General features: G+C 51.2%; 1 protein-coding gene and 1 pseudogene across 17 annotated transcripts in view; one reads left to right on the top strand and one right to left on the bottom strand.

Moving 5' to 3' along the window:
- Positions 1-25,456, bottom strand: part of POU2F1 (POU class 2 homeobox 1) — a 693,535-nt gene that overhangs the window by 273,884 nt on the left and 394,195 nt on the right. The gene's annotated exons all lie outside the window — the stretch shown is intronic.
- LOC147698971 (importin subunit alpha-5 pseudogene) lies at positions 7,947-8,801 on the top strand (annotated as a pseudogene).

Genomic DNA, 25,456 nt, shown 5'->3' with positions numbered 1-25,456 from the left:
GTCCGTTGTCAGGATAATCTGTGGCACAGGCTCCTGGAACGGTCGGCCCTTGCAAAGGTTTTGTGGATTCCACCAATGCAGAGAGTTGTATGCCCGACCGCTCACCAACACTAGGTCTGTCAGTTGTCCATGAGCCTGAGTCCACTGACGTGCTGGGCACTCCTGAAGCGGACGCATATGTAGTCTCGCGTGCGGGACGATGGAGATGCAGGAGGCCATCATGCCTATCAACTGCATGAACACCTTCGCTGGAAGCGAGTGCTGAGGTCTGAATCGTTGGATCAGCGTTTGGATACTGGCGATTCTCACTGAATTTGGCTGCGCAGTGGCTGCCAGAGTGTCTATTGTCGCGCCTAGATACTGCCGTATATGGGCGGGTTGGAGATGGGATTTTGGATAGTTCAGCGAGAATCCCAGATCGTGCAGGAGATGAATGGTGCGGGACACGTGGTCGACGCACTGCTGTTCTGACTTTGCCTGAATGAGCCAGTCGTCCAGATAGGGATAGACGTGGACGTTCTGGCGTCGTAGATGCGCCGCCACAGTCGCCAGGCACTTTGGAAAGACTCTTGGCGCTGTGGTGACCCCGAAAGGTAGAACCCTGAACTGGTAGTGCTGGTCCTGGATCGTGAACCTGAGGTACTTCCTGTGTGAAGGGTGCAGGGGAATATGAAAGTATGCATCCTTGAGATCCAGCGTAGCCAGGAAGTCCCCCTGCCGAAGCAGAGGGAGGACCTGCTACAACGTGAGCATATGGAAGTGCTCCGACAGAATGTACCAGTTGAGGGGCCTGAGGTCCAGGATGGGCCTGAGGGATCCGTCCTTTTTGGGGATTAGAAAGTACAGAGAGTAAACTCCTGTTCCCCTTTCTTGCAGTGGAACGAGCTCTATTGCCCCTTTTTTGCAGCATGACTTGAACTTCCTGCTGCAACAAGTGCATGTGCCCGCTGGACATAGGACGGTTTCTTGGAGGTATGTTCGGTGGAGTGGAAGTAAGTTCCAGACAGTAACCGTACTGGATAAGAGATTTGACCCACCTGTCCGTGGTGATGGATTTCCACGCGGGCAGGAACTGCTGGAGTCTCCCCCCGACCGGTGTTGTGTGGTCGGGGGGCAGTGACAAGGCGTCACTGTTTGTTGGTGGAGGAGGACCTGGAGCTGTTGTTTCCACGTCCCCTGCCTTTGACGTTGTTGCCCCTGTAACCACCTCTACCCTTGTTGGTGTATGAGGTTTGGGTGTTGCTTTTATAGTACTGGGTGGATTGTGATGCCTGACCCCTTGAGGTGCCTCTGTTATTGGAGCGGCGAAAGGAACCACCCCGAAACTGCTGGGACTGGAGGGCCCCCATGGATTTAGCAGTGTCCGTGTCCTTTTTCATTTTTTCAAGGGTCGCATCCACCTCAGGGCCAAACAGGTGGTCTGGATTAACTGTTTGGTTCAAGATTGTTGTCTGTATATCTGGTTTGAAGCCTGATATTCTAAGCCATGCATGCCTCCGCAGCAACACACTAGTGTTTATCGCCCTGGAGGCGGTATCAGCCACGTCCAGTGCACATTTGATGGAAGCGTTGGTGATCAGCTTCCCCTCCTGAATCAACATTTCAGCTGCCTCTTTGTACTGATCAGTAAGTGCTGCAGAAGTGTCTCTAGGGTGTCGTAATGCGCCCTATCGTAGCGTGCAAGTAGGGCCTGCGTGTTTGAAATGCGCCAAATATTAGCTGCCTGTGCAGCAATTCGTTTCCCTGAGGCTTCAAATATTTTTGACTCCTTGTCTGGGGGAGGAGCGTCACCCGTGGTCTGCGAATTCGCCCGCTTACGTGCGTTGGATACAACCAAAGAATCCAGTGGCAAGTGTCCCTTGATGTACGTTGGATCCGAGGGCGCTGCCTTGTATTTTTTGTCAATACGAGGATTGATGACTCGCGCCCGAGTGGGCTCCTTGAAAACCTCTGGCGCGTGCTTTAGCACTCCCTTGAGCATAGGCAATGTCTTGACCGACTTTTCAGCCACTGAGAAAGTGTCAAACAGAAAATCGACATCCACAGGATCTGTATGTAGGTCGACATCATGATTAGCTGAAGCTCTCTCAATCAGAGCGTTGAAGGCTGCAGAGTCCTCTGTTGGAGAAGTCTTTGCGGCAAAAAGCTGCGGCTCCTGACCCGACTGAGGGTCCTCAGGGTCGCCTCCGGCAGACCAAGGTTCATGTTCCTCCTCTGGATCCGAGTATGCTGGATAATTGTACTCGTCCTCCTTATCTCCATCACCTTCCCCAGCGTTGGAATGCGTCGGTGAAAGTTCTAAATTTTTGGGAGATGCAGGCTCTGTAGGGGCAGAAGTACCCGCAGAGTCCTTCTTGTTCTTGAGTGGAATACGAAAGGGTTCCAACACCGGCTCCGTGGTGATCTTCCTTTTAAGGAGAGAGAGCTACCCGGTATTGGCGTCGATGATAACCTCTCGACGCTCCTCGTCCGCGAGTGGCTGGAGCCGAGGCTTCGGCACCACCAATGACGCCTTGGGCGCGGACACCACCTTCAAGGGCACCCCGGCCCCATGCCTCGGAGCGAAAGCCTTCGGCGTCGTCTTCGGCGGCAGCGTGAAGTGGATAGGCGTCTGCGCCTTTGCCGGCTTTGGTGTAGGCTTCGGCCCCACATCCTTCGGTTCGGGAGCCACAGCGTCCTTTCGAATCTGTTGCAGGGACTCAGCGACCTTATTTGTAAAGGCCGGGGAGGGCGGGACCGGCTCGAGCGATTTCCCCGAGTCCGGAGTCGGGTCGGCGAAAGGCACGGTCTTCGGAGCCGACACATCACCATCCTTGGCCTTGACGGCCGGAGTCGGCGCAGCCAGAGCTTTGGAGTCGTCTTGACGCTTCTTCGAAGCCCTCTTCGGGTCATCGACCTCGACCATCTTCGGCGCCGACGCGGCCGCGTCGGTCGTCTTCGCCTTCGGCTTCGACACCGGGGTCTTCGGGTCGGCCATCTTGGCGTGGCTCTTGATGTCGGCCATTTTGAATTTTTTAGCACTTGAGGCCTCTGTAGCCTTCTGTCCCACCAGTGCAACTTTCACTTTCGGTTTCGAAACCGTTGGTGTGGACCCCGATGGCTTCACTTTCGTTTTTTTCAACGGGAGTGGCGCATCAGAAATGTCCGTGGCCGGGCCCGGAGGCGGGGCCGTGGGACGATCAATGAGGTCTTGGGTAAGGCCCGAAGGCGATCCCTCGACCTGGGCCGTATAGTGGGGGTTGACCCCTGAGTCAGTCTGAGGATGCTCTTCCTCTGAGCTATCCTCCACGGTGGCAATGGCCCCATCGTCGTCCCCTACCTCGTCGACGACTTCATCAAACTCCTCGTCTCCCGCGTCGTAGTTGTCCCCCTCCGACGCAGGGCTAGAGTCCGAAACTTGAAAGACATTGTCGTCTCCAACGTCTTCTTCGAAGATGTTGTCAGGCGGGGGCGCCAATAACTGGGCCTGGAGTCTAGCGGCCCGACGAAGCTTGAGCGTCTTCTTACACCGGAACTTTGAGCAGGCCATACACCTGGCCTCATCATGGTCCGGCGACAAACATTTGTTGCACACTGGGTGCACGTCGAGGTGTGAATACTTTGAGGTGCACACCGGGCACCTCTTAAACGGAGTTCGTTCCATTGCGAAGTAGTCTGGAGCGTCGTGTAGGCCCGTCCGCGCCGACAGCACGCGGAAGGGCAGCAAGAGTTCGTAGCTGAGGAACAGACAAACCCGAACGAAAACAATACCGACGCTATAGCCTAAAGACCTTTTGGTCTCAAGTTAGGAAAGTTAAACAACTATCAATTCCGACAGAGGGAACCGAAACACATCCGAACCCAATGGCGGAAAAAAACAATCTGGGGATGGAGGCGATGCCCATGCGCACTGTAGTCCAGGGGAGGAGCCACCTATCTCGTGATACTTCGAAGACTCTTCCAGGACAACAATGTGCAATCATCCGGACCCAACACTAGGCGGCGATCTATGCACAGATATGAATTCAGCAGCCCACATGCCTCGAACACGGATTTTGGTTGCCGCCTGATTGACGACCTCGCTGTGAGAAGGTGGCCAGATATGCAGTGCTCACTATTCTAGTGAACACTATGTATCAGTCCAGCAACCCTTATTGATGATTGGTTGTAAGTCAACCTTATAGACCAGCTATCCTAGTAGCGTGGATACGAGCAGTCTAAGGCTAAAGACTCGAGAGGGCGTGTTAAGCCAGCTGTTATACCACACATATACCCCTTGAACACCAAGTGAAAGGACACCACACAAGTGTTATGAAAATAAACAGTATATTTATTAAGAATCACAACAGCCCTGTACTCTTTATGAGGACAGGGTACTAAGCACAAAACAAAACTCTTACGAAAATACTTAAGTTAGCACAGTATATACAAATGCCCGAGGGGCATGGAAAACCATATACTCTGAAAGTGGAATGCGAAATTACTAGCAGGTAAGTACAGTACTAATAGGCTTTGGAATCGCTAGGACTTGACTATAGAATCGTTAGATTACTTCTAGGAGACCCAGGGGACTCGGGTGCAGAGTGTGCACTCTCACGCGTGATGCGGGACAAAGTCTATGGTAGCTAGATTTCACAAAGTTAGTGTTCTCGGGCGAACCCGACCTGGTAGGAGGAAAACGAAAGTGGATTCTGACCCTTGGATAGTGAGGCTATGCTGGGGCACCGAAATGCCGAAGTTACCTAGCCCAGGGGCTGCAGCTGCATAGGTCTCAAAAGACGTCGGGAATCCTCGTAGACGGACGAGGATCCTGGAAGGAAGATGCTGGCAGGCGACCAGTGAAGAGAGTTCGAAGTGATCCAAGCCTGGATCTTGAAGAGAGATGACACCTGAAAGCAGAGGGGACCAAGTTCGTGACTACTAGCCAGTAGTCAGGTGGCACCAGGAGGGCACCGGATGGTAGTCACCTCGACTAGGTGAGTGGGTGACGCTGTGCTCTGCAGATCTCACGGACCAGGAGGCGTTGTCGGCGACCAGGATGGAGGAGCGAGCTGTCCCACGATGGATGAAGCCGTCGGCGTCGCTGGACCCAGGATTGGGCAACAAAGCCTTGGCAAATTCAAGCCCACGCGGTGGACTCAAAATGGCGTCTGGAGTGGACCAGGAGGGTCCGGGGTGCTTCTCTTTTGGAAGGAAGCAAGGGCCAGTCTGGAGCAACCAGACCAGCAGCAGTGATGTCGTCGGGCGTCGTTAAGAAGGCCACAAGCCAGCGGGCTAGTAGCCAAACAACGCGGTGAGCAGCAAAAAGCAGAAGGGCCCCACGCAGATCGTGGAGATGCTGGAGGGCTGATCTTCGGTGCTGGAGCTGCTCAGGGTCGGGGCTTCTCGGACCCCAAAGCACTCACCAGAGGGACACTCAGCGGGCTTGTTGTGAAGAAGTCGTGCAGTCTTGGCGATCGTCGGTCCCTCGAGGTCTCGTCGCACTCACGGTTCTCAGCTTGGCTGTAGAGGTGAGTAGAGGTCAGAGGTGCCAGGGAAGCCGGGTCTCGTCGAGCTGTGTCGTCGGATTCCTGAGGAAGGACTTGCAGCAGACCGCAGTGTTCTTAAGATGGTGCCTGCGGATGCAGGGTGACAACTCCTTAGTCACAAGGGAGAATCTTGAAGAAGAAATCTTGATGTCCTTTCGCAGAAAGTCGTGTCTTGATTCCAAAGATGATCTAATTTGAACAGGGGGCCCGCGCCTATCTTTATACTAAGAAAAGGGGCTGACCCGGTGACTAGGTCCTGCCTATGGGTGGGACTAGGAGGGGGGTGGTTACACCCCTCTCCCATGCCGGACTTCCCCCAAGCCAGGGGCTGGTGTGCCCCTGGAACTGGTTCTGACCGGCCTACGCGTAGTGAGCACCGGGGTGCCACTCAGCAGTCACCTTCCTATAAAGCCCTGCCTACCCAGGATACACAAAACCCTGTCTGGGATGGTGCTAGCACCGCCCCTGACAGGAAACCCTTTGTCCAGGCTCCCCTCGCTGGAAGGACTCCCAGCTGCAGGGGGTCAGACTCGTGTCTGTGGTGGCAGCATCCATTTTGTGGAGCTGAGGCTTCGTTTAACTTTAACCGGGGTTCACAGTTACATACATGTCGTGTCCCTCTAGAAGGGTGGAATGCTAACCCCGTCGCCAGAATTGGCGAGGGGTTAGTATTCCAATTCGTATGACACCTTACTCGACATGTTTTGATAAAGCAATACCAAAGATAGCGTTTAACCGCGAGGATTATAATGCACTTAAGAGTATATGGAATGCGTTATCATGGAACAGCTATTAGGACTTGGTTCCGCAAGCTGCAGACAGGCTCAGCTCATGCCAGAGCACCATCTCACACGATTCCAAGCACTCTGCCTTCAGGATTGTCAAGGCCTGCCATAGGAGTGACTGATAGGAATCTGTGTGTCCATTTAGGGTTAGATATAGGTATACTATATCTACAGCAAAGGGTGATTACACGACTTTGCCCCAGCTGTCATGCAGCCAGTTGTGTCAAATTTAGGAGGCCAGCCAGGGGTGGCATAATACATGCTTCAGCCCCTGGTAGGCCCTGGGTACACCTATGCCCTGAGTTACAGGGTCTGATAAGGTGGCCCAGTACCAATTGGAAATGTACCTAAGGTACATGGAATCCATTTTACAGAGAGAGCAGTAGGCCTGGGGTCCTGACTGGCAGGGTCCCAGGTCGACTATGTCAAAAACCAGCTAAAACACAGGGCAAAAAGTTGGGGGCAACCATAGTCAGGAGGTACCTTCCTACACTCGCCAGCTGTGGTCGGCTGCTACGCTGTCCGGAACCCGGCGCTACTCGGCTGGTGTACAGCTCCCTGGCTGACCTGCCTGAGAGGACAGATAATGCCCGGCGCGGCTCGGCTGGTACCCTGCCCCCTAAATGATCGGCTGCAAAAGGACAAAAGCCACAGCGGCGAGCCCTCGACTGAATGTGTTGGCTCACCGGACCTGTGCCTGCTCCGGCTAATAGTGACCTATGGCGCTGGGGGTTTGCCCGGTGTGCAGATGCCATCGGTTGGAACTCTTGTGCCTGCCTCAGGAGCTCAGTGGAGGGTCCCCTGCTGCCTTCATTCATCGTCCTGGATGAACTGGCCGTAGCTCTGCGACCAACACCTGGTCTGTAAATCGATTTTTTAATTTTATTTTTTTAAATTGTTTTAAGTGTGGCTCAATGGTGAGAGGCGGCAGACCCGGAAGCTGAGATCGGCCCGGGACCAGGGTTCGATTCTCAACGCGGCAGGGTCTTGGGTCAAAATGTCCGCGGGCCTGATAATTCTCGCCTCGGCGTCTACTCTAACCTTGGGCTCCACTCTGCAACTCTGGGCAATAGATAGCTTAATCTTCACAACGGCCCCATCAACGCAGGGGATGCCTGGTCTCACCTTGGAGGTGCATAGAAAGGGACCATCTCACAGGGAAAGCCAGGACGGGTTCCCCAGCGGTATACAGCGCCGGGATGCCCGCGGTGCGGGCAGCTGTGCACTTTACAAGTATACAACATTTACATTTACATTTTTAATGTTTCCAAGCATTGCCGTGCCTACCTCTCTCCCGCAGAGGAGCTGCGGTTCACCAACACTTCGCCATCCGGTCTCCGGCACCACTTACCAGCCTGCTTGCTATTCGGCTGTCCGGAGAGCCTTAAATCTGCAGCTTTCACTTCACTGCCCTCTTTCTGGCCGAAACCTGCCACTGTAATCAACTTTTGCGCTGGAACAAGCAGAACCACGTCTTGGAGAGTAAAGTGCACCATTTAAATTATTGCGCCATTTTGCGACCCGGAGATAGGCTGCCCGGCGGGAACCGCTTTCCGTGTGTCCCAGATCTGCAACTTGCTTGATGCTGTGCTAGCTGCTATCCAGCCCGATCTCGGCGGCCCAGCAGTGATTACCACCCAATTGGTGTATCAAAATGACTAATCCAGCGAAAGAGAACGTCCGTCTGAAGTGTTATACGAATAAGTCTTTGAATACTGATGAAATGAGGTGGCGGCGTGAAGAAGAGGGGCTTCAGCTGCTCAAACAGAAGCGTGAAGATCAGCTCTTCAAACGAAGACATGTGTGTGCAGAAGAAACTGAGGAAGAAGGCATGTCTGATGGAGGATTTCATGAAGCACAAACCAATAACATGGATGATCTTGCTGCAATTGGTACCATTACTGCTGATATGATTGAAATGATTTTGTCAACCAACCCAGAGCAGCAGTTGTCAGCCACGCAGAAATTTCTAAAACTCCCATCTAAAGAACCGAATTCTCCTTTTGATGAAGTCATCGGTACTCCTGGGGTTGTGGCCAGATTTGTGGAATTCCTCAAGAGGAAAGAAAACTGTACATTACAGTTTGAATCTGCCTGGGTACAGACACATATTGCATCAGGAAATTCTCTGCAGACCCGCATCGTTGTTCAATCAGGGGCTGTACCAGTTTTCATTGAGCTGCTCAGCTCAGAATTTGAAGATGTCCAAGAACAGGCAGTCTGGGCTTTTGGTAACATTGCTGGAGACAGCACTGTGCGCAGAGAATATGTATTAGACTGCAAAATCCTGCAGCCTTTATTACAGTTGCTTTCAAAGCAGAATCGCCTCACAATGACCAGAAATGCAGTGTGGGCTCTATTGAACCTTTGCCGAGGGAAAAACCCTCCTCCTGAGTTCCTGAAGGTCTCTCCCTCTCTTGCTGTGCTATCCTGGCTCCTCTTTGTGAATGAAACTGATGTTCTGGCAGATGCCTGCTGGGCGGTGATTGACGCAGGACCCCTTGCCTGACCCCAACATGGCTGCCACTGTAGTCCCTTCCATGTTGTGCTCCTACTTTGAAATATTTCATTTGACATTGGCCTTTCCCCCATCCAGACATTAAATCTGTGAACTTACCCCCGACCGTGGCTAAAGAGGAGATGGGCTGTGGACTTTCCCCCTTCGGACATCACCTACCCAACTGAACGTTGGGCAGATATTTCTTGCGTCACTTTGTCATATGTTCCCTCCTACCCCTTTACCCTACCCCATTACCCCTCTACGCTCCATTTATTTAGCCCTCTATGTTCTCTAAATGTTTTCCCATTGAGACCTAACTATTTGGCCGATGCCCGGTGGAGCTACCTGTTAGCTATAGGGAAATGGGTTTTGGGACTTCCCCCTCGACCGTCACCTACCCAGCCAGACTTTGGGCAGACTTTCCTTTGTCTCTCTACCGTACCTCCCTCCTCCCTCCTACCCCCTTTTACCTTTACCCCCCTTCCCATCCACACTTCACTCATCTCGTCTTCTATGCTCCTGTAATTTGTGTCTAGCAACTGATGTAAATTGTAACAGATGTAAGTTTGTAATTTGTGGAACCTCATGTAAAGCACTCGGTAACCCCCGGGTCTAGCCAGAGCCAGAGCTACATAAAAACTTTGCCCTCACCTGTCCTTGCCCTAGTCCCCACCTTGTTAACCTGTGAATTTCCCGCGTCATTTGAGAGCTAGCTATTTTGTCTGATGCCCGATGGAGCTACCTGGTTTAGCTATAGGGGAGACAGGTCGGGGATTCCCTCCTTGGACGTCACCTACCCAGTCGGTCTTTAGCCAGACTTCCTTTCGTCTCTCCTGTCGTCTCTTCCCGCTTCCTCCCTCGATTTATAGCTCTACTTCTCTCCTCTCTCAGTGTATTGAGACTGAACTATTTTGTCTGATGCCCAATGGAGCTACATGGATTAGCTATAGAGGCGATGGTCCATGGATTCGCTCCTTGGTCGTCACCTACCCAGTTGGCCTTTAGACAGATTTCAATTCGTCTCTCCTTGTTCTCTCCTCTCCCATCCTCCCTTTCTCACCTTCCCTGCCCCCCCTCTACGATCCATTTATTTTGCCCTCCATGTTTTTTAAATGTTTCCCTTTGAGACCTAGCTATTTGGCCATAGCGCGGTGGAGCTACTTGATAGCTATAGAGGAGATGTGTTTTGGGACTTACCCAATGACCCTCACCTACCCAGCCGGTCTTTGGGCAAATTTTCCTTCGTCTTTTTGCCGTTTCTTCCTCCCATCCTGTTTTTCTGAGAACCTCTTCCCTCGACACTTGAGACCGGTCTACTTTATCTGACGCCCGATGGAGCTACCTGGTTTAGCTATAGGGGAGATGGACCGTGGATTCCCCCCTTGGTCATCACCTACCCAGTCGATCTTTAGACAGACTTCCTCTCGTCTCTACGGTTCTCTCTTCCCTTATTCTCACGTTCTCACCTCACCTATCCCCCACTTCTTTTCTCTCTCCTCCCTTTCCTCTCCTAATGTATTGCTAATGGTTTAATGTAATGTGTAATTGTTGATCTTTTTCTGTTATACTGTTAAACCACATTGTTGCACTTCCTTTCGTTCCTCCTGTCGTCTCCTCCCGCATCCTCCCTCTATTTATGTCTCTCCTTCTCCCCTCTCTCTCTATGTATTGAGACTGAACTTTTTTATCTGATGCTCGATGGAGCTACCTGGTTTAGCTATAGGTGAGATGGCCCGTGGATTCCCTCCTTGGTCTTCACCTTCTCAGTCGGTCTTTGGACAGACTTCTTTCCGTCTCTCCGTATTGTCTCTTCCCTTATCCTCCCTCTCTCACCTCCCCTGCCCCCTCCACTACTTTTCTCTCTCCTTTCTCTCTCCTCCTAATTGTATTCCCTAATTTTTAGGATTTATTGTGTTATTGTTGAACTCTTTCTGTTACATTGTTGTTTCTCATGTGAAGCGCTCTGATACTTCCGGGTCTAGCCAGCGCTATATAAATGCAAATGCTACTTACCAGTATGCATCTGTTCTTGGCATGTAGGGCTGCTGACATTCATATCTGTGCATAGTCCGCCACCTAGTGTTGGGTCCGGATGATTGCACATTGTTGTCCTGGAAGAGTCTTCGAAGTATCACGAGAGAGGTGGCTCCTCCCCTGGACTACAGTGCGCATGGGCATCGCCTCCATCCCCAGATTGTTTTTAGCCATTGGCAGAGATGGAGTGAAGAAAGTGAGTGATGACCATGCTATGAGCATATGTGTAAATGAATAAATACTGCAGCTGCTACAGGCGCCGGGGAGGAGGGTGGGCGATATGAATGTCAGCAGCCCTACATGCCAAGAACAGATGCATACTGGTAAGTAGCATTTGCAGTTCGAGGCATGTGGGCTGCTGAATTCATATCTGTGCATAGAATACATAGCAGTCCCTCCATTAACGGCGGCCGCCCGTGCCAGCTGCAGCAGTTTGAAAAAGCGTTTTTAGAACAGCCTGACCAACAGCTGCCTGCTGTTTGGAATGCACGTCTACACAGTAGTGCTTAGTGAAAGTATGTGTGGTAGACCATGTGGCTGCTCTACAGATGTCTTCTAAGGGAATGTTACCTAGGAAGGCCATAGAGGCCCCCAACTTCCTAGTGGAGTGGGCCCTTGGTGGGATAGTGAGAGTGCGCTTAGCTTTAGCATAACAGATCTGAATGCACTTCACTATCCATCTAGCAATCCCCGCTTTGGAGATTGCATTTCCCTTGTGTTGTGTGGCAAAAGCAACAAAGAGTTGTTTGGTTTTGCGGAAATCTTTTGTCCTGTCCACATAGTACATCAAGGCCCTTTTCACATCAAGAGTGTGGAGCATACGCTCCGCCAGCGTCTCTGGGTTTTGGAAAAACACCGGCAATTCAATTGTTTGGTTCATGTGGAACTGTGAGACCACTTTGGGTAAGAATTTAGGGTTAGTGCGGAGCACCACCCTGTTAGCATGTACTTGGAAGAAAGGTTCTTGGATGGTGAGCGCCTGCAGCTCGCTTACCCTCCGTAGCGATGTAATTGCTACTAAGAACGCAACCTTCCAAGTCAAAAACTGGAGTTCACAAGAGTGCAGTGGCTCAAAGGGAGGACCCATCAGCCTTGTAAGAACCACATTGAGGTTCCATTCTGGAGCTGGTGGAGTCCTTGGTGGAATGACCCTTTTGAGTCCTTCCAGAAAAGCCTTGATAGCAGGGACCTTAAAGAGAGACAGGTGCTGCCTATTCTGGAGGTATGCTGCCATAGCAGACAGGTGAATGCGGATGGAAGAGTACGCTAGATTACATCGATACAGGTGAAAGAGGTAACATATGATGTTCTGAATGGAAGCATCTAGCGGGTCAATGCTGTGGTCCACACAGTTGATGACAAACCTCTTCCATTTAGCCGCATAACAAGCTCTAGTAGTGGGCTTCCTTGCCTCCCGAATGATGTCCATGCAATCGGGAGGAAGATTGAGGTAGCCAAACTCTAGGACTTCAGGAGCCAGATCGCCAGGTTGAGCTGTTGCGGATCTGGGTGCTGAATGTCGCCATGGTTCTGCGTCAGAAGGCTGGGAGTGAGATGAAGCCTTTGATGCGGTACCACGGAGAGTTCCAGAAACGTGGTGTACCATGGTTGGCGAGCCCACGTTGGAGCAACCAGGATGAGCGTCATCGAGTGTTGCCTGAGCTTGCGTGCCACCAGCGGTATCAGAGGTGCTGGGGGAAAAGCGTACGCAAATCTGCCTGACCAGTTCATCCACATCGCATTGCCCTGTGATTGGGGGTGTGGGAACCTGGCGGCGAAGCTTTGGCATTTTGCGTTCTCCTTTGTGGCGAACAGGTCTATCTCTGGATGACCCCACTTTTGGAAGTACGGTTGGAGTACTGATGGATGTATCTCCCACTCGTGCATCTGATGGCTGTGTCTGCTGAGCAGATCCGCCATTTGATTGTCCTTGCCCGGGAGATGCTCTGCCATGAGGAAGATGTTCCTCTGAATGGCCCACTTCCACATGCTCTGAGCCAGATGAGACAGCTGTGGAGAGTGTGTACCCCCCTGCTTCTGGATGTAGTACATTGCCGTCATGTTGTCCGTCCGGATCAACACGACCTTGTTGCACAGATGTACTTTGAACGCCTTTAAGGCCATGAAGATTGCCATCAGTTCCAACACATTGATGTGCATCTTCCTTTGCTGAAGTGTCCATAGTCCCTGCACAGTGTAGTGGAGTACATGCGCTCCCCATCCCTGGAGAGAGGCGTCCGTCGTCAGGATGATCTGTGGGACAGGCTCTTGGAATGGTCGGCCCTTGCAAAGGTTTTGTGGATTCCACCAATGCAGAGAGTTGTACGCCCGACCGCTCACCAACACTAGGTCTGTCAGTTGCCCATGAGCCTGAGTCCACTGACGTGCAAGGCACTCCTGAAGCGGACGCATATGTAGTCTCGCGTGCGGGACAATGGAGATGCAGGAGGCCATCATGCCTATCAACTGCATGAACACCCTCGCTGGAAGCGAGTGTTGGGGTCTGAATCGTAGGATCAGCGCCTGGATACTGGCGATTCTCACTGAATTCGGCTGCGCAGTGGCTGCCAGAGTGTCGATCGTCGCGCCCAGATACTGTCGCACGTGGGCGGGCTGGAGATGGGACTTCGGGTAGTTCAGAGAGAATCCCAGATCGTGCAGGAGGTGAATGGTGCGTGACACGTGGTCTACGCACTGCTGTTCCGTCTTTGCCTGAATAAGCCAGTCGTCTAGGTATGGAAAGACATGGACGTGCTGGCGACGGAGATGCGCCGCCACAGTCGCTAGGCACTTTGTAAATACTCTCGGTGCCGTGGTGACCCCGAACGGCAGGACTCTGAACTGGTAATGCTGGTCTAAGATCTTGAATCTGAGATACTTTCTGTGGGAAGGATGCAGGGGAATATGAAAATAGGCATCCTTCAGATCCAGCGTTGCTAGGAAGTCCCCCTGTTGAAGCAGGGGAAGCACCTGCTGCAATGTGAGCATATGGAAGTGCTCCGAGTTGATGTACCAGTTCAGGGGCCTGAGGTCCAGGATCGGCCTGAGTGATCCGTCCTTTTTGTGGATCAGAAAATACCGGGAGTAAACCCCCGTTCCCCGTTCTTGCAATGGAACGAGCTCTATTGCCCCTTTTTGCAGCATGACCAGAACTTCTTGCTGCAACAAGGTCAAGTGCTCGTCGGACATAGCACGGCTTCTTGGCGGTATGTCCGGTGGAATGGACATAAGTTCTAGACAGTACCCGTACTGGATAAGAGACCTCACCCACCTGTCTGTGGTGATGGACCTCCACGCCGGCAGGAACTGCTGGAGTCTCCCCCCGACAGGTGTCGTGTGATCGGGGGGAAGTGACAAGACGTCACTGCTTGTTGGTGGTGGTGGACCTGGATGCATTGTTTCCACGTCCCCTGCCTTTGATATTGTTGCCTCTGTAGCCACCCCTGCCCTTGTTGTTGTTATACGAGGACTGGGTGTTACCCTTGTAGTATTGTGTGGATTGGGATGCCTGTCCCCTCGAGGTGCCTCTTGAATTGGAGCGGCGAAAGGAACTACCCCGAAACTGCTGACTTTGTAAAGCCCCCATAGATTTGGCAGTTTCAGTATCTTTTTTCATCTTTTCTAGGGAGGCATCCACCTCAGGGCCGAACAGATGGTCAGGATTCACTGTTTGACCCAATATTGTGGTTTGTATGTCGGGTTTGAACCCCGAAATTCGAAGCCAGGCATGACGTCTAAGTAACACACTTGTATTGATAGCCCTGGAGGCAGTGTCTGCCACATCTAGGGCACATTTGATGGATGCATTTGTAATGAGTTTACCCTCCTGAATGAGCATCTCCCCCGCCTCCTTATATTGGTCAGGCAAGTGTTGTAGGATGGCCTCTAATGTGTCATAATGGGCCCTATCATAACGTGCAAGCAGGGCTTGAGTGTTAGAGATCCTCCAGATGTTCGCTGCCTGTGCAGCAATGCGTTTGCCTGATGCCTCAAAGATCTTGGACTCTTTGTCCGGGGGAGGAGCGTCACCAGTAGTCTGCGAATTCGCCCTCTTTCGAGCGTTGGAAACCACCAGGGAGTCCAATGGCAAGTGTCCCTTAATATACGTGGGATCCGTGGGCGCCGCCTTATATTTCCTGTCGATGCGAGGATTGACCACCCGCGCCCGGGTGGGCTCCTTGAATACCTCCTGTGCATGCTTCAGCACCCCTTTCAGCATTGGTAGTGTCTTGACTTGTTTTTCGGCTACCGAGAAGGTATCGACCAAGAAGTCTGCATCCACGGGGTCTGAGTGCAGTTCGACGTCATGGTTCGCTGCAGCTCTCTCTATTAATGCATTGAATGCCGCCGAGTCCTCTGTCGGGGACGTCTTTGCGGCGAAAAGTTGAGTGTCCTGCCCCGACTGCGGGTCGTCTGTGTCGCCTCCTGCTGTCCAGGGCACCTGCTCCTCCTCCGGACCCGAGTACGCAGGATAGTTGTACTCGGCCTCTTCCTCGTCCACATCAGGCACGGGGGAATGGGCCGGCGAGTGTTCCAGGGCTTGTGGAGACAGAGGTTCCATCAGAGCCGAAGAGTCCGCAGAGTACCTTTTGTTCTTGAGTGGAATCCTAAAGGGTTCCAAGGCCGGCTCCGACGTAATCTTTCGTTTGAGGAGCGACAATTTTCCGGTGTTGGCGTCGATGATCACCTCACGACGTTCCTCCACCGCAAGCGGCTGGAGCCGAAGCTTCGACACCACCAAGGCAGCCTTCGGCGTCAATACTTCCTGAGAGTGTCCGCTCTGCTTAGGCGCGAAGGCCTTCGGCGCCGACTTGGGAGGAAGGGTAAAACGAATGGGCGTTTGTTCCTTGGCAGGCTTCGGCGTGGGCCTAGGCACTACAGTGTCCTGGCTGGGAACCACAGTGGACTGCTGGATCCGCTTTAAGGATTCTCCCACCTTCTTTGTAAGGGATGCCGAGGGCTGAACTGTCTCGAGCGACTCTTCGTCTCCGAGAGCCCGGTCGCCGGTAGGCCTCTTTTTCGGTGCCGACGCCCCATGGCCTGGCGCACCGTCGGCGTGACGCTTCTTCGAATCCGTCTTCGGGTCCGCGACCCCTTTCGGTGCCGACGCAGCCGCGTCGGATGCCTTCACCTTCGGCGCCGACCCAGAGGGCTTCGGGTCGGCCATTTTGGCGCGGCTCTTCTGGTCGGCTATTTTGGCGTGGCTCTTCAAGTCGGCCATTTTGGGTTTCGTGGAAGTTGACGCCTCCAGAACCTTCTTCACCAACGCCACTTTCGGTTTCGGTTTCGAAACCGAGGGTGCGAGACCAGTTGGCTTCACTTTCGGTTTTGTCTTAGAAATGTCCGTGACCGGGCCCGGAGGCGGGGACGTAGGACTCATAGTTAGATCTTGGGTAAGGCCCGAAGGCGATCCCTCGACCTGGGCCGTATGATGGGGAGTAACCCCAGAGTCTGGTTGGGGATGCTCTTCCTTCGAGCTATCACCCATCGTGGCACAAGCCAGATCGTCGTCCCCTACCTCGTCGGAGGCTTCGTCGCAGGCCTCCTCATCCGCGTCGTAGGTCTCTTCCTCGGACGCGGGGCCAGGGTCCGACCCTTGTACGTTGTCTTCTCCCTCGACCGATTCCTGGAAGATGTCATCGGGTGGGGGTGCCGAAGCCGACAATTGAGCCTGGAGCCGATTAGCCCGGCGAATCTTTAAAGTCTTCTTACTTCTAAATTTCGAACACGCCATGCAGGTGTCTTCACGGTGATCCGGTGACAAGCATGTATTGCACACGGGGTGCACGTCGAGGAGCGAATATTTAGAATGACACAGCGGACACTTCTTGAATGGAGTCCGCTCCATAGCAAAGGGTGTAGTGTAGGCCCGTCCGCGTCGAAAGCACGTGGAAGGGCAGCAAGAGATAGGAGCCGAGAGTCAGTAAGAAACCCGAACGCAACTATACCGACGCCCAGCCTAAAGACCTTTTGGTCTCAAAGTAGAACAACTATCGGTTCCGACAGAGGGAACCGAAACACATCCGAACCCAATGGCGGAAAAAAACAATCTGGGGATGGAGGCGATGCCCATGCGCACTGTAGTCCAGGGGAGGAGCCACCTATCTCGTGATACTTCGAAGACTCTTCCAGGACAACAATGTGCAATCATCCGGACCCAACACTAGGTGGCGGACTATGCACAGATATGAATTCAGCAGCCCACATGCCTCGAACACTCTTATATAAAAAAAAATTAAAAAAGGAAAGGAGACAATAGAAGGCTGCACTAGACAGAGGCATTTCCTCCCTCCCGCAGGAAGCCACACAGGTGTTGGCCCAAAAGCCAAGCTTCAAAGAAGTCGCCTTTGTAGGGCAAATGGGCTGCTCCATTATTTAAGTATCAATGTAGGCACTAGGGACAGAGAAGGGTAAACCAATTATCAAACTTTTTTCAGAGGCGAGTAGTGCCCTTGGGAGCCACATCTCTGGGTTGGGCCAAGCGCCTTGAGACCCTACGGGTAAGTAGTGCGCTCTATAAATGTCTTTGATTGATTGATTGATTAAGGAGCTCTGGACGCAGGGAGAGGGTCTCTGCCATGTTGGCAGTGTGTAGAATGGTGCATCCCCGGGAAGTGGTCATAGGGAGGGAGGGAACCTAGAGTCCACTGGCTAATGACTGCATCTACCACTTTCTGAGCATAAAAATAGCACCCAGGACTCAGATCTTGACTGGACTGGATGAAAGGCTGAAGACAGACTGTGTCTTGTCATGAAGTAGAAACCTCTGGAGCCTGCCGAAGCAAGAGACTCCAAGGGTCAGTTGGCTGACCTCCTGTTCAGAGCACAGGGCCAGTTAGAAGCCGAAAATCTTCACATCACCAACAGCTGCTGTGCAGTACCAGAGACAAGGACCCAACGCTCAAATTTGCACCAGAGTCCACTGGACCTGGGAAAGTCATCAGAGTGCAGCTTAGTCACCCACAAGACGAGTTGCCACCTAGGGAAGGATTTGGCTGTGATGGTAATACCGGGTGTCTGGTAGTCCAGTGGAAACTGGACTTCTACCAGGACCGAGGGACTTCTACCCTGTGACCAGGACCGCCTCCCCCAATTAATGGGCCAAGGAGTAGCTACAGGATGACCCCCGTTGACTACATCACATTCACAGCATCTTTGAGCAGCTTTCAGCATCAGGACCATTTCCTAAGTAGATCTAACCAACAACAATACAACTAGCTAACCGTTTTTGACCAGAATGTTCAAAGTGACTAATTTGTTGAATTTGCCAATGCTTGTTTGCAGTTGAGTGAAATGTTTTTATTTACTATACTTTGTAAATTCTATTGCTTCGAAACCCTCCGATGGATTTTTTAGGAGTGGTGTCTAAAAATACATAAAGATAGAGTCTCTTTTTATAAATTGGTTTCAGATTTCTTAAGTGCCTCGTTGATTAGTTATTCAATTGTTTTGGGTACTGTTTAATGCTTTACACTTGTTGGTGTTTAAGCCTTCTTGCTCAGAGCCCCAGCTAGCCAGAGTTGAGCTTAGGGTTTAGCAAACAAAACCTACTGGTTCTAAAGGAGTTGGTAAGTGTATAACATGGTGATGTCACACAAACACTCCATAAAATGCACCCCATTTCCTCTTATCGTGGCAGTGATGGGATCCTGAACTTGTGTTTTGCAATACCATATAGTTGTTGAAGTCCTGAGACCACTCAATCTGCCTAAGTGGACTTTAAGAAGCTGGCTATTTATATGATATATCAAAATGAGATATATTGTGTAAAGAATCCAGGGGTTCCGATATGAGTGGACAAGAGCTTGCTATGGCAATCCCAAAGTGCTCTGCTAGTGGCTGCAAACAAAGTCAAGCGCACACAACCTGAGTTAGTTCATAGGTAGGGTCTTGTATCATTTAAATGGAAGGATAAAATAAATTCCAATGTTGTTATCTTAATTGTTTTTTATTCATCCGGTGCGAGTATTTGTTTCACAAGAAACCAGCAGACACGTGTTTCTTCAAACGGGGAAGACCCGTGACTCTTCATGGCTGTGGAAGTTAGGCTGCAGGCAGTATCTTGGGACCAGTGATAATTCCAACCCGGTCCTAATCGGGTATAAACAATGGTAGACGCGAGAAAGGAGTGCTTCAAGGCGTCAGGGAACCGTGTTCAGGGTGAAATGTTCCGCCGCCGAATACGCGATCGGACAAAGCAGGGAAGCCTATCCGCTTGCCTCAGTTTTAGGCTTGTTGCCGTATTATGGCGATGCAATGTAGTCTGTCGGTTCTACGTGTTCTCTGCTAGTGGCTTTTGTGGGTGAGCATCCTTAGGTTTATCAAAGAGGAGTGCAAGACATCTGAAAATACACAGAGTAATCAGCAAGTGAGGCACACGACTCAAGGAGGAAAGCCACAAAAAATTTATAAAAATTACTAGTATCTTTTTATATGTTTTGGCACCAGAAACAATTTGTTCCGATGAGTACGCTTTTTAATAGAAATATTTTACAGTTAAATAATTTGACAGTTCATTTTCTGGAGGCTACAATAATATCATATGAGAGGAAAAGTAATGCGGCATTCAGGTATAGTATAACGACTTACAGGAGTAAATGTTAGTGGTAGGCAAGGTCCAAGTCAGCACCAGCGGCACGAGGGCAGCAGAGTGCAGAGGTGCAAAACAGTGTTGGATACCCAATGTTATTCTATGGAGAACGGTTGCGGTAAAAAGAGGCTGCAGGCATTTACTGGGGGACCAGTCGGGCTAAACCAACAAGGGGGCTCATGCCTCACAATGCTCGGGGACGTATGGATACCGCTGGTCCTCTTCTCCACAGCCCAAGGGCAACGGGTGCAGGTGTATCCTTAGCCGTTGGGTTCTTCTTACCAGGAGCAATCGAGGTAGAGGGGGTCTGCATGCACAGGCTGCAGGTGATATCGGAGAGTCCACAAGAGGTGTCACCACACTGGAGGATCACGCTGACATCGTTGGCCCACTTCAACTCGGGCTTGGAGCGAGGGGTGCAGTGGGGTCTTCTGGCGTGGGGGTTCTGTGGGGACGGAGTCCGTTCATGGGTCTTTGGATGCATGCAGAATGCAGGGAAGCAGGTCTTCTGCTTCTTGGGAGGTCTTGGTTCCTCTGTGATGTGCTGGCAGGTCTTCTGGGCTTTTGGGACTCCGCAGTTCCAGGACAGTCTACTTTTGGGGCAAAGGCAGAAGGCAGGCAAGCGTAGTCCTGAATGAGTTTGGTGAGGGTCCCTTAGGGTGACAATTCACGGTACAGCCCTTGGGGGACCGACTTTCGCACCTCAGACCCTAGGTACCATTTACTAGGAACTTACAGAGGGTGCTAAAGGTATTGCCAAATGGGGGAACGATTGTATAATTTTGGGAAAGAGATCTGGCAATGGATCCTGGTTTGTATAAGCCCAGTGCACTTCCAGTCAAAATCAAATAATGTACCAGGCAAAAAGTGGTGATGACCATGTCAAAAAGGAGTACTTTCCTAAACGGATACCTAGTAAAAGGTTTCATACATTCTGAACAGTTGTCGAGTTGTGTTGACACTAAACGATTTGTTTCCACAGAAATTGCATGAACCTTTCAAGAAAGTTGTGGCACCGTTCCCTGCAAGTTCAAATGACTGGGAAAACCTTCAAAAAGTTTTTGAAAACTTTCAAGAGCCACATTTTTAGGAAAGAGACCCGGAGCTCGACATGGCTAACCTGTCCTCAGTCAAGAGATGAGCCGAGGGCCTTTTGTATGAACAGGAACATCAACATGTGGGCCAAGACTAAACAAATGAACAGATCAAGGCCTTCGGAGCTTGACAGGAGGACCGCAGGGCACCTATAAGAAAGTGCCCTCTTTTTGCATGGTTTCCCCCACTTTTTGCCAAACTGTTGATGTACTTTGATCAAGTGTGCCCTGGGTTCCAGCCGACCAGGTACGCAGGGCTCAGTCTTTCCCTAGAACTGGATTGCTACAAAACAAAATTGCCACTCTTCGGCCACGTCAGTCCCTTATAAATGGTACCACACTTATTTTGCCACTCTTTGAGATATATATATATATATTTATCATTAAATACCAAACTGGCATCAGTGTGGGTTTAATGTGCTGAGAAGTTTGATACCAAACTTCCCAGTTTTCAGTAAAGCCATTATGGTGCTGTGGAGTTCGTAATGACAAACTCCCAGCACCATATACTCTTAATGGCATTACTGCTCTTACAATGTCCAGGAATTGTTTTAGACACTGTAGGGGTACTTGGCTTGTGCACCGGTACCCTCGCCACTGGTATGGTGCACCCAGCTAGAGGGGTGGCTGACCTGTGCCAGGGCAGTGGGTTGTAAGCATGGCACACAGGGATGTGCCATGCTTACAACCCACATACCCAAGATACATATATATATATATATATATATATATATATACACATATATATACATATATATATATATATATATATATATATATATATATATATATATATATATATATATATATATATATATATATATATATATATATATATATGTATCTCATGTGTCTTGGTGCAGAACAAAGTGAAGTCTCGACATGGCACACATCCCTGTGTGCCATGCCTACAACCCACTGCCCTGGCACAGGTCAGCCACCCCTCTAGCTGGGTGCACCATACCAGTGGCGAGGGTGTGAAAAATAAATACAAACTTGGTGAACATTATCGGCGCCATCTTGCCCCTTTCCAGGCCCATTCGTGCGCGTAAGCGGCAGCCATTTTGAGCACCATGGCCTCCCTGCCCCTCACTAATAGCCAGCGCGTCTCTCTCTCTCTTAACCTCGCAAGCATTCCCCCGCACGCTGACAACCCCCCGCTCTCTCATGCCTTGGGTCATAAACCCCTCTCCAGCGCAGCTTCACCACGGAACCCCATCCTGTTCCCAGCGCGACACCTCCCTTCATTCCTTTCATGGCCTCAAACCCTTTTGATGCAAACCCCCTTTTCCTGTGTCCCCGTTTGTCTTCCTCGTTCCCAGGCTGCCACCTGACCCTGCGGATACTGTTTATTACCCCGTACAGTAGGAAGCTTCCCCTCCCCATCAAAAGACCCCCGAACCGATCAAAGCCCCCACCCCATGAGATCCGATCAACCCCACGCATTCCGTGAATCGGCGGAATGCCCTGCTGTGCGACCACCATCACCTGTTGTGACCGGGGTGGGGAATCCAACTGTAAATGTATGTGGGAACGGGTCTGGAGGGGAGATTCCGAGGATGTTCTTTCAAGTATTAAAATATTACGAGAATGTGTTATGTGCAATAAAGGTCGTAAACTCTAGTATAAGAGGCCCGGCCTCAGAGATGTGGTTAGAGCACCTCGTGACGATACTTGCTGTCTGAATTGATGTGTTCTCCTCCGGAGAGAATAAAATCCTCGTTTCCCGCCTTCCAGTCTCCAGCGCCTGCTTCTTCATTGACTAATATTGGTGGGTCATAGAGGCGATACCGCCGGGCAACATAAAAGGGTCTTTGGTTACCGGTTGTCTTTGGAACCCTTTTTAACAATTGGCGTCCCAAACGTGGGGCCCATCAGCGACTCGTGGATCCAGTGGGAGAGGTCCTGACGACAGAGTGAACGACTGCAACGATCGGAAGGTACCCTGTCCGATAGACCCTCGTCTGACAGCCGATCATCCGAACTTCACTAGTTCCGAACAGACCTCTCTCGAGTGATCTGCGGTCCTGACTGGGAACCATCAGGAGTGCCACGAGAAGTACGAAGAGAAGAGGACGATCGGGCGCTGGATTCGGAAGACGAGAAACTGTCCATGCGGTCCGGGTAAGGTCGTGTAAACACGACGAATTGCGAAAGTGATAGATAATTGAAAGAAATTGATAATTGTTGTGAAAATACTAGTATTACTCTTTGTTAATTTATTGGAGATTCACTGTCTACAAACGGAGAAACAACAGGCTCTCCCTTTATAAACAGCGAAGGATAGGTACGCACCCGTCGGACCTATTTTTCTCCCCCACTGAACAATTGCCCCTTCGCCCCATTGATTAACTGTTATAGATTGTTTTCTGGAGATTCTCTGTCTGAAAACAGGGAAGATTAGGTCCCCTCTTTACAGATAGTGAAAGGGTAGGTGACGCGAACCTTTGCGAGCCTACTTATTCTCCCCATTGACCATATTGATTTTTTATTTTTGACCTAACGTTGATTGATTGCTCAGAATTGGTTCATGAGGTATTCACTACGTGCAAACAACGTAGAATAGAAATATTCTGTCTAGTCTTTGCGCGCAGTGATAAGATAGGTAGTGCTGATTATTATCCCATTGTGATCCGTCATGCCTGTCTTCTCCCCACTGGTCAGTAGCCTGTTTAACCCGGACCGCTTATTAGAGATGAACCATCCGGCTCCGCTGGAAGGCACCCCTAATAAGGACATGTTCATGAAGCATGGATTAATTGCTATAGCCTATAGTGAGCTGTGGCATAAATATACGAAAAGGGATCGAGAAAGACAGTGGCCACTGAGAGGATCCTTTGATCTCGACAAAATAGAAACAGTAGAAATAGCCCTTCGTAGGAATGAAACAACACCTATTATGCTCGATAGTCTCGGTATGTGGCGCAAAGAAGCCACGCAACGAAGGGAAAGCGACGAATTTAGAAAAGGCGAAGGGACACGACGGACAAACCTCCAAACGTCTAGTAGGCAAAGGGAAGGGCCAGCGATGGCACAGCCCCGAGGAGTAGACATGAAAAGCGAATGGTGTAAGGGGATGTGCCGACAAGCCAACCCCGGAACACAACGACCTGAAGGTAATCCCCCGACATTACGCACAGGACGGACAGATTTAAAACAAAACCAATGTGCTTTCTGTAAATATCTTGGACACTGGAAAGCCCAATGCCCGACTCTGCAAAGCATAGGTAAGAATGAAGGGGTGACAGAAAGGACGGACCGACAGAAAGGAAAAAGACGTGAGATAAAAACCAATCAGACTAGTGCAGACAGAACAGACAGGACCACCCCGTTCGATTATGCTCGGTGGCACAGATTTCGTCAGACAAATTTTAACGACATGTTGGAGTTCTGGGACTGATTGCTCTCTGTTGCTCCCCCACTCTGAAAAACAAACACAACTGCAGGTCAGTGTAAACAACCCCCCCCGTTAGAGAAAAGATTCAAGAAAGCCAAGCGTCTATTATATAACTTAGGATTTAATTACGGTAAAACACACAACCAACAGTAAATAGAATAACTAGTAGAACTCTCTAAAAAGCAAACTTGACTAATAGGAAAAATACAAAACATGTTATGCTCACTCCGGAAGTCCTCGAAATGTAACAGTTCGATGGTCCCGCCCATCCGAAACACATAGCACGTGTGGGGCGGGGCCTGCCAGCAACCATGAGCCCAAAAAGAGATTGCTGGCGAGAAGGTACTGGAGACCCCACACAGCGGGCAATGAAATGGTCTTCCCATATTGCCCTTCCAGGGATGGCGTCCCCCGGACCGCGAGTAGGGAGGGGGCGGATGAAGGTGACCCCCTCCCTTGTATCTCCTGGTCCGGCCATCACGAATTCCTCCATCGAACGGATGCAGGGTGGGCAGGGAGGAAGAGGCGACGCGGACGAGCCTCTTCCACCTCCACAGGTAGGAGGCTTCCCTGCCCTGGCCCGACGCCGATGTCCTCCAGCCGGGCGACGGCCATATACCTACGCTGCACAGGAAATATAATGTCCGGCTGGTATATTTCCGCAACACAGGACACACAATGCCCGACTCGTATATTTTCTCAGTACAGGATATACAAGACCCGGCTGGTATACTTGCGTGGTACAGGACACACAATGTCCGATGGGCATATTTCCGGAGTACCGGATGTACAGTGGTCCCCCAAGAGTCGGAATCAGGGGTGTAGGGTGGTCATCATGTGCGCCCCTGATTCCAAGAGACGGCGTAGGATGCACCGGGAGAGGAAGACGGCACGGTGAGCCTCCCTCACCTCCCCAGATGAAGGCTCCACTGCTGCACCCTGGCGCCCCGAACCAAAATGTCCTGCTCCAACCGCATGAGGCTCTGTTTTTCGCCATCACAAGAAGTTTTCCTCCACTCCTGATGGGTACGGCAAAGGTTGCTGCAGGGCCTCAAAATGGCGTCTGGGCCCTTGAAAGGCGGGTCTAGGCCGCTGGAGTAACTTTGTCCGAAATTGCAACTCGGGCGCTTGCCCACCTGGGCGCAAGCCCCCACCATCGACAAAACATCCCCTCGACTTTGAAGATTCTACCAAAGTCCCAAGAGCCCTCGGCCCCTTCAGGCTTCCGGTGAGGAAAAGCTGCATTAATCTCAAATGAAATAACCACGGCACAGCAACAAGATGGCGGTGCTCTCGTGTCTGCATCAGCTTCCGTCTGAACCACCCAGGAACATTATGGGCTAACGAACTCGAGCAAGTTCCGGCTGAACATCAACATGACCCGGTAAGAGAGACTTTACCCCCTCCCTCTCTTGATTGACGGTCCACACCACCAGCCCCTTTGTTAGCACAGTTTTCTTTTGGACTACCGAAAGGGACTCTGGTCCAACCGCCAATTGTCGGGGATATTTTGCCCCTGATGCTACTTCCGGACTAAACCGGCCTCGCC

This window comes from Lissotriton vulgaris, chromosome 8 (genome assembly GCF_964263255.1).
Source record: "Lissotriton vulgaris chromosome 8, aLisVul1.2, whole genome shotgun sequence".
In the NCBI taxonomy this organism is placed as follows: Eukaryota; Metazoa; Chordata; class Amphibia; order Caudata; family Salamandridae; genus Lissotriton; species Lissotriton vulgaris.
This window is presented reverse-complemented; position numbering and strand designations above follow the sequence as displayed.